Genomic DNA, 14127 nt, shown 5'->3' on the forward strand with positions numbered 1-14127 from the left:
AAAATCCTATGGGAGCTCGGATATCAAACACAACATTTGTACCTTCCCTTTAAATTCACACCAAATAACCTGTAACTCCCACCCCAAATGCAGTGCTCATGACTTGCCTGTGACGTGTCAGATGACACCATAAATGATATCTATGACTTCACTGTTGATGGTTTATATCACCTTAACATTGACAATATGGATAATGTCAAAATGGATACAGCATCCTTCCCTTTTTTTTTGGGATACAGGTTGCTATTTAATGATTGTTGTCAATACTTTTATTTATTGCTATAAATACGGTGAGGTCAAGGACACTGCATTTGGGGTGGACGTTATGGCTTACGTGACAGGGCATGGCATTGTTTTGCTCAACTTACCATAGACTGTTTCAAGGTTTTTCACTATCATTTCAATTGAACTGGGTTCTTTAGTTCATTTCTGTTATTTAAGCATTAAATGCAATGTATTCTGTACAGAAGAAATCATTTTCTATAGCCTTAGAGCCCGACCTGGCTTGCTCTACCGGCCATTAAAGGCCTGCTGCAGCGTTGGCTTGGGCCTTTAACAAGGGAGCGGGTCCTTAATGGCAAGTATAGTCCGCTAGAAGGGCTCTAAGGCTATTAGAACATTCCGCCTCTAGAGGGACAAATGTTCTATTTACCAAAAACAAAGGCCTCTTGAAGCCCGAGGGGGTTTCAATCCCCTCGGGCTCCGAGAGGCAGCAGCTGAGAACAAAAGACATTGGAATGTTGCTCTAAGGGCTTCTATCTACCATTAGAAGCCCAGAGCACTCCATTGTATTCAATAGAGTGTTCAACATTCAAATGTTCTAATATACCTTGGGTGTAGATTGCCATTGAATCTTGTTTTTTTATCATGGTATAGTGCATTCAAATCTGTTGCACCCAACCCTTGCTGCACATGGCCTTGGTTGGCCACAGGGCCTTGCCTCTGGTCAATGGCTGCACTAAAACCTTTGTGGCCAACTAACACCAACTGCGTACAGTGCTTAGTTGTATGCAGCAGAGGTAGGAGGAAGGGCTGGACCTCCAGCCAGGCCACAGAGACATATTGCACAATGTCACTCATTTGCACTATGGTTGTGTAACTCTACGCTGTGCAATGAACATTCATGGAACTGTTCAAATAAAGCCCAGCCTCTTTCTGAAGTTGGCACAACGAGGTGAGGATTTTAGGATGTAGGAAAGGCTGGTACAGCTAATTTGAATTGTATCTCTCTGTCAAGGACATCATACATTACTTCCAATGCAGCCGCGGCCCGTGCAGGTAAGAGCGGTGAGGCGTGGGGCCAGGTGGTGGGGGATTTGGATGCACGATGGAGAGGGAGATTTAATTATATATTTAATTTTCCCTCTTCATCGTCCGTCAAACAGGCCCCCCAGCCCAACCGGCCCTCCGCTCTTACCTGCATGGGCAGCAGCTGTTCCCTTGAGAAGATGCTGACACTTCTCAAGTAGCATCCCATTAGTAGCATCTACAAGTTTCTATATTGCATATGTTTCAGCTTCCATTCACTTGCATTGAGAGAAATTTATAAAATCATAGAATATGAATTTTAGAATTACATGCTCCAGCTGATCAAGGGTGAAGCTCCGGTCCGTTGAAATAGTAATACTCTTGCATTATTTTTCATTGCTCACTGGCGATTTTGCATTGGACCCATGTTAGACTTTTTAAGCTATGCCAAGTGTTGTGTTTTTTTTAACACCATACATCAGGTTATGGCTTAGTCTTTGGCAGACCTTTGCATCTAGTATTCATAATTGTTTACTTACATACCAACTTCATTAAATGTCCAGTTTTGAAAAGTAAGAAGTTATTGGACAATAAATACTATAATGTTAATTTGAAGGCAGAATTCATGTTTTATTTTATTTTTAATTGGTCTAACACTGGAACACTTTTCTTCATTATAAAAAAGAATGGACTTTTTCATAATGGTTTGCTTCTCAATGTTGAGATTTTGTTCAGCACAATATACATTCCTTTTGCACCAGATGCAGTCCAGAACAAACACAGGGACAGGAACCATTTTCTTAATGCATGCCGTTGTGCACCTTCCTGTGAACATTTTTGGGTGCTTGATTTTTACTGCTCTTCCTTTCTGCTCCTGCTCTGCTGTCTATTCTTCCTTTAATTTATTTATTTATAACGTTTATATAGCGCGAACAAGGTCCTTACAAAAGGATGGAAAGAAGGTAATAAATGCAATATCGACATCAAGTAGAACCTTTATTCTGGTTAGCATTTGGAAAGCTCGTTTTCATGCTTTGAGGTGCAGGCTCTGTGGCCACCAGCTCAAAGTGTGGTCACATAGTTTGCTTGTCACTTTCTAGAGTGTATTATTTTCACCTTGGGTGTGTGTGGAATGTTCCCAACAAACCTTGTTCACTTTGCAGAAGTATCTCAAGTGCATTGAACATGTTCTTCTACTTCAGGGCAGCGTCAGAAGGGCCACCTTCCCATCCTCTCCCTGCCTGAGATTATGATGGCTCACCTGTCTCTGCTTTACTGAGTTAGTTGTTATATGGTGTGCTTTTATGATTTTCTTGAAATATCTAATAAAGTTATCAATTCATTTATTACTTAGTCTCCACTAACAGAGATGGAGAAGTCCTGTCTCAAACAATGACTAAGTTGTGTGTCCTATTGAGCTGTCACAGAGAATGCACAGCATGCACAAAAGGATACTTAAGTTTCAACCAATGAGTTCACTCATTTCGCTAAAGTTTTTGAGTCAGTGGCTCCAAGCAGAGGCCTGTGGAGGATGTATGACGTTACAACGCAGGCTATTACAACGCCTGCCTTTACAACGCGGTTTTTACATCGCATACCATTACAACGCATAGCGCTTTTGGGTGCCGGATAGTGAATAGTTTAATTTACTATTCCAACTCCAGTCCCCGTGGACACTAGGGAAGGTGTTGGATAGTAAATTAAACTTATTCCCTATCCTAGAGCGCCCCCCAGCGCAATGCGTTGTAATAGTTTGCATTGTAATGACCGCGTTGTAATGGTAGTGCGTTGTAAAAGTTTCGTTGTAAGTGATGTTTACCGCCTGGGGACACAGACCAGGAAGACCCACCCCGCTGATGATGTCCTGAGGGGCAGGACTTTGTGGTTTGAGTGGGCGGGCTTCCATTTGGGTCAATGCAGTAGCGTAGCAAGGGGGGGGTCAGCCCTAGGTGGCACGAGTTTTGGGGGCACCCCACCCCCGCTCTTACATGCTGCCACACAGAAGTGGGGGGACTGACAATATGCAAATGACCTCATGAAGTCACGTGCTGAACGTGTCCCGGGACAAGTTCAGCATATTTCTGTGGGGCCCAGCTTCTTGGCAGGGGGGACAACGCCCACCCTGTGAAAAGAGTGGGGGGATGCCGTGTACCTGCGTGTACCCCCAACTCGAGCCCTGCTGCCGCAAACGCAGGGACCGCCACAGGCGGCTAAAGGGCTTGCTATGCCACTGGGTCCATGCCGGCTTCAAAAAATAGTTCACAAATAGCAGACATTGTGTTGCACAATGTGGCTTATGGGTTCAACAACAAAAAAAAGAGCTTCAAGTGTTTAGAAAGCAAATATTTTCCCACAGGTGGATTTCAGCTTCTTAGAAGTGGAACTCCAAGAAGAGGAGTTCCTGGCACTGCTGGTGATGTTTTCACAGCATGGGCCTTCTTCTTCAGAGTCCACGATCCCTGGGGCTTTTTTTCACCATAAAAATGTACACTGTTATCATCAGCTAAAGCACTAATATAATGGGCGATGTACATGTTATCATAATTGTAAATGGGTTTTTTTCTGCGGCTAGTGTACATGGGTCACTATGGCTGCAGACTCAGAAAATGGGCCATTTACATTTTATTTCTTACTGCCCCCTTTTACAGCTTGCCTCTTGTTTTTTTTTTTTTTTTTTTGTAAACATGTTTTTATTTGTAATCAGTACAGAATCATAGCGTAAGGAGACAATACAAACAACACAGAGTATCAATGACTATATCCTGTTTTACATATCAGAAAAGTGGATGGCGGCAGCACATATCCGTCTACATATTTATTAATGCAAAGCACAACTTGATAACTAATAAAATAACAAACGCATAAAATAGCGGGGGAAGGGAAGCAAGAACTCCAGCAAAATGGCACAACTGAAAATACTAGGGGCAGGCCAGGGGGTACAGGGAGCAGACACCAAGCCCTTTACTGTACACAATACCTCCACCTTCCCAGACCTCCAACTTTAGACACACTCAGTCACTACACCACCAGTCCTGTCTGTTTCTAGGGACGTACTACTCCCCCTCACCTGGTTGGCGCAGGTGGAGCCGTCCTCTGTCCGATTCACATTCAACAGGTCCTTCAACATGGAGCGCCGCAGTCAGTGCTTAATTTGAGCCTGTGGTTACTGGTGCTCAACACTGGCACTTTATGGTCAACACCAGCACTTATGATGGTCTGCCACATGGTGGCACCGTTTGTGTAAATTAGAGATGCACAGAACAACAGCTGTTTCTTAATTCAATACACATTAAAAACGACTAATCCCTGCCACCCAAGCCATTCTTATAGTTTTGGGGGCCTGAAACCGTCTGAATTGTCACACTTGTAGACCTATGATGGTTAGTAGTTGTGTAGGTACTGTCGTTGGCAGCGCTGGCAGGGGCAATGGGGAGTGCAAGCTGCTCTGGCCTCCTGACCAGGTCCCTGGCACATATTTGTTTACAAATTAAGCACTGGCCACAGTTCTAAGTCATGGTTCGCATTCTTGTATGTGCGCACCATACTCAGCCGTCTTCCATCTGCCGTGCCCAATCAAGAAGCCTCTTGTTGTAAAATGGATTCTTAAACCTCACAGCACTTCATTTACATTTCACCCCCCCCCCCCCTTGTGAAGAATGTCTAAGGAATAGAATGAATTTATACCAGGCCATATTTCCAGAATGCAACTGATTATTATTAGCCACAGTTTGAACAATTTCCTAACAATGGTTTCAACTTATATTACCTGGTGACTAGCACCCCCTTCAGAGCGGGGCAACTTCGGGCATTATTGAAAGTAAAAAGAATATTATGCTACCAAGAGCCTGATTTAGAGTTAGATGGTAACAGAAATCCTCCAAATTCTTGAGATAGTACTAAAATCAGAGAAGATAAAGGATACTATGATGGAACAGTGAGCCGGTAGATTCTTCCCTAAATTTAGCACTTAGTTCCTGTAAAAGGACTTTCTGTGACAAAGGTTAAATGACACTTTGCCATTTGGGTTATCTCCTTCCCCCAGGCAACAGGGCCATTTTTAAGATATTGTTTTGCAATCCAGTGCTCTCTTGTGGACCCTTGGCCTTCCTAGACCTGATGACGGCTTCAGATCTGTATGAGCCGGTTGAGATGTGCCGAAACTGGTCTGGATTCCCACTTTTCTGGTTCTTGAGAATGCTTACTCAGTCTGCACCAGACCCATCAATCAGCTACAGTCTTCACTTATACAGAATATATTTTATTTTTATTTTATTTAATGCGATTTTCTATAGCGCAAACATTACCCGAAGGTGTCAGAGCGCTTTATAAAATAACCCATTGCGATACATAAGGATTTAGGATTACATGAGTTACATAAAAGATACAAACAGGGAAAAAAAATTCAAATGTACAAGTTGTAAATTCACACAAGGAAGAGATACAAATGGATAAACTCTAAGAATCACAGAGGAATGGTAGTGAGTACAAAGGTCTACTACATATACTAGTGGTTAGAGTTATCTGTATATACATATATATACAAATAGTAGAATTTGTTGTGACGTCCCTCTCAGGAACCCGCCTATAGTGGCATTAGTGTGGCATCTGCCTGAGCATTTTATGAACCCAATTCTAAATCGGGCATTTAATCTAATACCTGCAGTGAGCGCGAGGCCCAGGCCAAATGGTTGGACAGGGAGCACTGATAAATGACCGGGCAATCAGTTACATAATAATTTCCCGCCTTTTTTTGCACCGGGTGCATTGGTCATCAGTAACAAGCTCTATTTCCCAGACCCCACTGCTATTCCTGGGATTGCTTTCTGTCAAGAAAAAAGATTCTTTTTCACTTTGACTTTTTTTTAATAATCTCGAACACCTGGAAGCATTTTTCACCGCTATTTTAATTGCAATTTCAACAAGTGACTTTTATTAGCTCCAGGAACTGGTGTCTGCTTTTATGGAGACACCACGCCCCTTAGCGTGTGGCAGTCAGACGGTTTTAGTAGCCCTTTGCGGTTCAGTTTGTGAGAAGCAGAACTGGTTTGGCCAGGTAAAGTACTCCATAAATCTCGGCTGCTTGTCACAAAATAGGCAGCATGACAGTCGGTGTGATCTTGGTGGAATGCTGCTGTACATTCCTCGCGGTGCACTCTGGACAGCGCCTTCTTTGGGCACACTGTGTCTCTCTTGGCTGTTGATTGGCATGGGCATAAACAAAAGATGCTGACAGGTAACTGCCCTCTCAGCTTTATTCAGTGTTGCTTTAGCAAGAAAATTAAAACTACTGAATAAGGAAAATCATTTTGTTTGAATTCAGAAATGTTTGCAAATCAAGTAGTTCAAACACCCAAATAAAAATAAAAAACACCAAATTTAAGTCGTGGGACAGGGGCACAGTTTGTTCCACTGTAGAACCTCTTTTTGTAAAAAAAAAATTATATGATTTTGACTGTGAAGTTAGTGTGTGATGGCTATATCTGGCTTTGTTCAGCTGTGCCTGGCATGTCATGGTCTGTCAGGGCACTTGAGGTCTGTGGGGCACATGCATCAAGGGTTTTTGCATTCGCAAACGGTGCGAATCGCAAAATTCGGCCGTTTGTGAATGCAAATCCCTTTTTTGGGATGCATTAACCTTTTTGTTTTTTTCGCAGTTTAAGAAATCGCAATTTATTTGCGATTTCTTAAATTGCGATTGCATTTAAGAAATCGCAATTTTGTGATTCTTAAATGCAATGCATGATTTTTTTTAAATTGCGAAAACGCAAATAGGAAGTGTTAAATTACCATGAAGTTAACCTTCATGGGAATTTTCGAAAACTTTCAAAAATGCACAAAAGTGCATTTTTGAAAGTTTCATTTTAAACACACACATGCCCTTGCGGCATGTGTGTGTGAAAAAAGTACTTTAAGGTACATTTCTGGGGTGCAGGGGGGGGGTGCTTTGGCCCCCCCTGCACCCTTGAAATTGCAATCTCATTTTACGATTCCTTAATTGCGAATCGCAAAATGAAAATGCCTTCACATTCATTCCTATGGGCATCTAGGCCCATAGGAATCAATGGAAAGGGATTCCTTAATTGCGATTCGCAAATTGTGAATCGCAATTAAGGAAAATTAAGGAATCGCAAAAAAATTGCGATTTTTTAATGCATAGCCGTTTGCGAATTCTTAATTGCGATTCCTTAATTTTCGCAATTAAGAATTCGCAAATGGGAACATTGATGCATGTGGCCATCAGTCTGTACATACAAAGCTGTCCCGAGGAGAACGAGGGTGTCTTGGGTTCTACATGGACGGCCTCCCCCGCACAAAGCTATAACTAGGTATAAATTGAGAGTTCGGGTATATCACCCTCCGCTTCAGCCACTAATACAAATCCCTAGGTTTATTAAGCGTTATTCGGCCAATGGCATAAAAGTCATAGAATATCAAACATATTCCCTAGAATTTGTCCTAAACGCATGAATGACAGTTAGACAAAGTTTTCATCAAAAGATTTTGTAAAATGTCTCTTCGCGATTTGCCCTAATAAATAAGGAAATAAAACCTGTAAAAATAATACAATTTGTAAAAACTACACAGTAGGGCTACAAAAAGATTTTACAGGTAATAAAAGTGGCAGGTAAGACCCTAATATATTTTGCAGAGGACATCATTTATAACATTCAAAGCGGTATATAATGACAGGTGCTTTGGGACTCTATTTCGTTCAGAGAGATCATACAAACAGATTTTTTGTAAAACCTCTAAAAAAATACTAAAAATTGGAGAAAAAAAACTGCATAATAGGTCTCTAAGAAAATTTTGCAAAAAGATGAAACTGGGTAGTGGGTCTCTAATATGCTACGTAGACGGTATCAATTATAACATACACAACGGTATAAAGTGACAGGTGCTTTGGCGCTCTATTTTGTACAAAAAGATCGTACAAAAAGAATTTAAAATTGAATAAAGAGATCGATTTAAAGACACATTTTTCAAAAATCTATTTCTTCATAACGTTTCCTAATCATCAAAACTGTTTTAATTTAATTTAAAACGGTATACCATTTCTCCAGAGTGGATAAACTCTGCAGAAATTCCAGTCCCAGTTGGTATTGTCTGATGTTGGAATTGCGCAGTACGGGCATGAGGAAAAATGAGTGCGGAGCAGAATACAGTGAACAGAAAAATGTAAAGTGGCTAGTACTTTGTGTTGTGGCATTATTGCAATGACATGGGGTATGATCATGCTGCCAGCCATTTTGCACGGGGAATGCCACCTTAAGATGAATCATATTTAGCCTGAAATGGGTGAGATAGAGTCGTTGGATTGGATCCACAAGCCAAAAAAACATGGTTTAGTGGTTCTGGTAGTTGACACCCTGGAATAATTCAGGGCAGTTTGCAGCCTCCACTGATCTTGTTTCCGTACAATGTTCAAGGTTACATTCTTTGACAGTCTCTTTGTACTTCAGATTGAGATTTTGTGGCTTGGCATAAGTCTTCGCCATGCCTAGTTTCCCAAACGCTTTTTAAGATAATCAAACCAAGGGATGCGATTAACTAGGGCTACCCAATCAGCCATACAGCATCTATCAAGGGCTGCCTCCGGCTGGGGCCAGCACTTATTTCATAATAATAAAGGGGCTAACCCAATCTGCTCCTCAATGCGTGATAATCCTAGTTCCTCATGAGAAAGGAAAATTGCTTTGTTTTTGGTACTGCCAACAGTCTGCGAGCAAAGCCAATTTCTATCTGCTTAGAGGGCTCCCACATTGCAATATCCCCAATGGTCTGCTCCATATATGTTTTTTTTATGTTATGTTATGTTATTAGGAACTTCTAAAGTGCACTTTCACCAAAAGGTTTGATAGTGCTGGGGGCACTGGAAGCAGGTTAGAGAATTGGCTTAATCATAGACTTGTCTGAAGAGCCATGTTTTTTGCAGTTTTCTAAATTGCTCGTAGGAAGTTGTCGTTCTTATGTTGGCTATATATCCCTCTTTTCTATAGGTTCAACATATCCTTAATGGGTTTGTGTTTTAGCTTCCCTAGGTTATGATGGCAGAGATTCTCCACTTCTAAAGAGGAATGATGGGAATTATTAGGGCTGCAATACATCCTTACTAACATGCCTGCAAAACAGAATATTGCAATGTAGTCTCTTAACAAACTTGGATTATTAACCTGCCTCTTTAAGTGTTATGTCCAAAAGTGTTACATTTACAGATATACAGGTTATATTTAACATGGACACCAAAACCTCATCTACGCATAGTGGCATGCTTCATCTTATGGTCTATTCCACTCTAAAGACTAATGTCTGAGGTCTGAGTCCTCATTAGATTCCAACAGGTATCAACTAACTGTACGATGGTGCCCGTGGTCACCTTGCTGGGCCAAAAATAGAATTGTAATGGCAGATTCAGGAATTCTGTTATTAGCTCATCTTTCCCACCTGACTAACAACTATAAGGGATATTATGACCCTGATGTCAACATGTTTCGGTCTTAACAATAGCCTAACTAGGTCATTGGCATTCATAAGGTTAAAAACTCAATTTGATCCCTCTTCGATATCTCTGAATAAAGTGAGCAGTGGAGCGGTAGGAATAGTAGAAAACCAAAATACAAGGCCTATTTCCATGGGAAACAGCAATTTTTCTCTTGACCTGATTGGTTAACCAGTACATTAAACCAAAGCACAGTTAATCAATTCAGTATAGGTCAGATTGGGATTGTATCCTTCTGACTAGATTCATAGGCGTGAAAATATTTATCAAGCTAATATCCTTTTCTAATATGATGGCTAACAGAACCACCTTGTGTAGACGCTCTTATGATGGCATTGCGCTGGTCTTTGTTGACAGTATCTCTAAATATGGCTGAATGTCTCACAGGAGGAAACTAAAATAACATTGTATTTGCTTTAGTTGTTGCATTGTAATTATTTTAAATGTGTTGTGAACTTTTAGGAACTTACTAATTCCATTTTCTATATAGTAATAGGTCATTTTTCTTCTTGTGATATTGGGGGGGGGTCAAAGGTGGTCACTGCCTAAACCTCAAGGGTATTGCATAGAGCAGTCCCTGCTCTATATAATCAATTGATTTTTAGATTATTTTGATTTTCCACAGACTTAAAATGAAGGCACTTCTAACTGTTCCAACAACCATCTAATACTCAACCCACACTGTAATTAATCCTTTATTTTTAAGAGGACTATTCTCCCATAAGTTACTTATACCTTACTTATAACTCCTCTCACTGGCAGGTGGCTCTGGATATAGGCTGGGATTAATGCCTAGTTGTGTAAGCGCTGGCTCTCAGACTATTAGCCGTCCACTATCTGTTTCTGATCAGGTTGTGGACGTTTTTAGCCAACCATTCTGAATCTAAATGTTCATCCCTGTAAAGCGCTGAGACATCCGCCAGCATTCCGTTCACGCTACATAAAAACTAAAATATATAAATATTAATGCCAGACTGTAAATGTATGAAACTTATATAGCGCAGGACTTACCCTGGGGCATCTCCGCGCTTGCTTAGGGAACCCGTCCTGGTATTCCCCGGCAGGGTATCCACAAGGTGAAAGCCAGGCATCCCGCCGCAAGGGGCCGATGTGGAGATTAAGCAAGCTATTGCCCAGAGTCGCAGAGTGTGACCCCATGAGTCGAGTAGGCACCGGAGCGAGAATTGTCGAGACCGTGGAATTTATGAGCCCGAGACCCGCCGAGGCGGGGAATCGAACCCTGGTCCACGGTCAATCTCAGATTCCGGGTCTGCCGCCTCTAACCACTGAGCCACACTTCTCCACAGACATGGACATTTCCCAATTTAATGCCAGATTCTCCAACCAAGTCAACATTACTAAGAGACATACTCCTTTGAGAAACATGTGGGTGATGTACTAAGGATGATTTATTACTAAATATTCTGAAAAATGTTCTTGGCTTTAGTTTTTATTGTTTTATTGTTCTGAGCCAGTAAATTCTGGTCTGCACACACAACTGCTAAATTCTAATTGATTTTATTATGTTGATCGCTGCACTCAGCTGCGAGATTATCAATGCTACAAATATAAAGACAGACTGTGAAGTCAAGAGATAGACAACTACAAAGAATCATGGGTTCCAGAAAAAATATATAGGGAGCCTAATTTTCAGATATGTAAATAATGTATAAAATTGAGTATCCCCGTTTCCATCAGGACAGCCACAACTCTGCTCCAATTTAGGAAATAGTTGAACACTCACCTTCTTGAAGAATCCTACATCATGATGCATTAATCAGTAGTGGCCCATCCCCTGCCAAATTGGTGGGCGGGCTGGAGGAGGGAGCTGTAAGGGGTCAGGGTACAAAATGAAAATAGTTAAAAAAATTACTTACCCGATCACCGCTGTTCGCTGCTTCGCACTCTTCTGGGCTCAAGCTCCCAGAATGCGCTGTCGCTAATTATGACCCCGCAGGAAAGCAGTGCCAGGATTGGCCTGACCGCTGGGACTTTGCACTCCCAGGCAGACTGGGACCCTGCCTGCTCTCTCCAGCCCCAGCAACGCAGCTGGGGCTGGAGAAAGCTTCCCTGTGCAGGAGGGTTTGGCCTGCCTGAAATGGCCGGCCAAGCCCTCATGCGCAGAGAAGGGACAAAGGGAGTAAACCACCACTCCCTCACCACAGTGTCATCCCCCTGGACCCGCTCCCAAGACTCGTCGACTCGTCAGAGTCCTGGGGGCGGGTCCAGGGGAATTGAATAAAACAATAATAAAACGGGTTTAGAAATTTTTTTATTATCCTTTTATTTTTCGGGTGGTCGAGGTGCGGCTATGCTCCTCCGCCCTAATGGAGGGACCGCCGCTGGCATTAACAGTCAACAAATCAACTTCCTATACTGTTACTCACTGATGTTATGTTTGTTTTTGACCATGTAAAGGGTTACGCTGACTTTTGGCTGGGTTCATGCTATAGAAATACCACATACATACGCACACACACACACACACATTACAAGATCCGCAAGGACTTGTTTGCGTTAAAGTAGATGAGATGAGAAGAGAGTAGGGATTCAGCAGGAAAATGACATAAAGGATGGTGAAGGTAACTAACAGTTTCTAAGCTTTGCATTTGGGCACCAAATAGAACAAGTATTGACAAGGCCAATAGGTATGAGAGAAATGTGCTAACGCAGGTAGCATTAGCACATTAGTGTGAGACACCTAGAAGTTAGCCGCAGCAGCGACCACAAAGGGCTGTTGTTGCAAAGCAGTCTGTCACGTAGGTCAATACAAGCATTTGCCGGAGACAAAAGGATACACCAAAAATATCATTGTATTAGGTTAGAAATTATTAGTCAACAGTGTTTAGCTGAGATATGACTGACAAAGTGTCAAGCCAATGGCTGATAAAGGCTGATTAAGGAAGTCAATGTTTAAAATGGTGGCTCTAAAGACCACAACTATGCACATTGTTAGCATTAACTCTGTTTGACAGCTGTGCCATAAACACCCAGAACTGAACAAGCATTGTCAAAACCAATAGGCCTGGTGAAGGCCGTAGCCTTTTGGCTTTTGTCAATGCTTGTTTTGGTTTTTGCAAAACGTTATTGTTGAGGAACATAGTGAATACTCATAAATCTAAAAAAAAAACTTTGGCTACAAGAAAAATATTTTTTGGGTTTCAAAAGAATCATATCGCCATAGTAGTCCCTGGCACTTCAGGGCCAAGGATGTCGACCTCATGCAAGGGATAACAATTACTATGCCTAACATGACCTCTATTATGCCCGTAGTCAGGATGCAATGTAGGATCCGCTTATCATTGAGTGCTGGTTCCATGTGATGCGATACTCAGAGGCTTGGGTGCTAGTTCCATCTGATGTGATACTGAGAGGCTTGAGTGCTGGTTCCATGTGATGCGATACTCAGAGGCTTGAGTGCTGGTTCCATGTGATGCGATACTCAGAGGCTTGAGTGCTGGTTCCATGTGATGCGATACTCAGAGGCTTGAGAGCTGGTTCCATCTGATGTGATACTCAGAGGCTTGAGAGCTGGTTCCATGTGATGCGATACTCAGAGGCTTGAGTGCTGGTTCCATCTGATGCGATACTCAGAGGCTTGAGAGCTGGTTCCATCTGATGTGATACTCAGAGGCTTGAGAGCTGGTTCGACGTGATGCGATACTCAGAGGCTTGAGAGCTGGCTCCATGTGATGCGAAACTCAGAGCCTTGAGTGCTGGTTCCATGTGATGCGATACTCAGAGGCTTGAGAGCTGGCTCCATGTGATGCGAAACTCAGAGCCTTGAGTGCTGGTTCCATGTGATGCGATACTCAGAGGCTTGAGAGCTGGCTCCATGTGATGCGATACTCAGAGGCTTGAGTGCTGGTTCCATGTGATGCGATACTCAGAGGCTTGAGAGCTGGCTCCATGTGATGCGAAACTCAGAGCCTTGAGTGCTGGTTCCATGTGATGCGATACTCAGAGGCTTGAGAGCTGGCTCCATGTGATGCGAAACTCAGAGCCTTGAGTGCTGGTTCCATGTGATGCGATACTCAGAGGCTTGAGAGCTGGCTCCATGTGATGCGAAACTCAGAGCCTTGAGTGCTGGTTCCATGTGATGCGATACTCATAGGCTTGAGTGCTGGTTCCATGTGATGCGATACTCAGAGGGTTGAGTGCTGGTTCCATGTGATGCGATACTCAGAGGCTTGAGTGCTGGTTTCATCTGATGTGATGCTCAGAGGCTTGAGAGCTGGTTCCACGTGATGCAATACTCAGAGGCTTGAGTGCTGGTTCCATGTGATACGACACTCAGAGGCTTGAGAGCTGGTTCCATGTGATGCGATACTCAGAGCCTTGAGTGCTGGTTCCATGTGATGCGATACTCAGAGGCTTGAGTG

Source organism: Lissotriton helveticus, chromosome 10 (assembly GCF_964261635.1).
Source record: "Lissotriton helveticus chromosome 10, aLisHel1.1, whole genome shotgun sequence".
In the NCBI taxonomy this organism is placed as follows: Eukaryota; Metazoa; Chordata; class Amphibia; order Caudata; family Salamandridae; genus Lissotriton; species Lissotriton helveticus.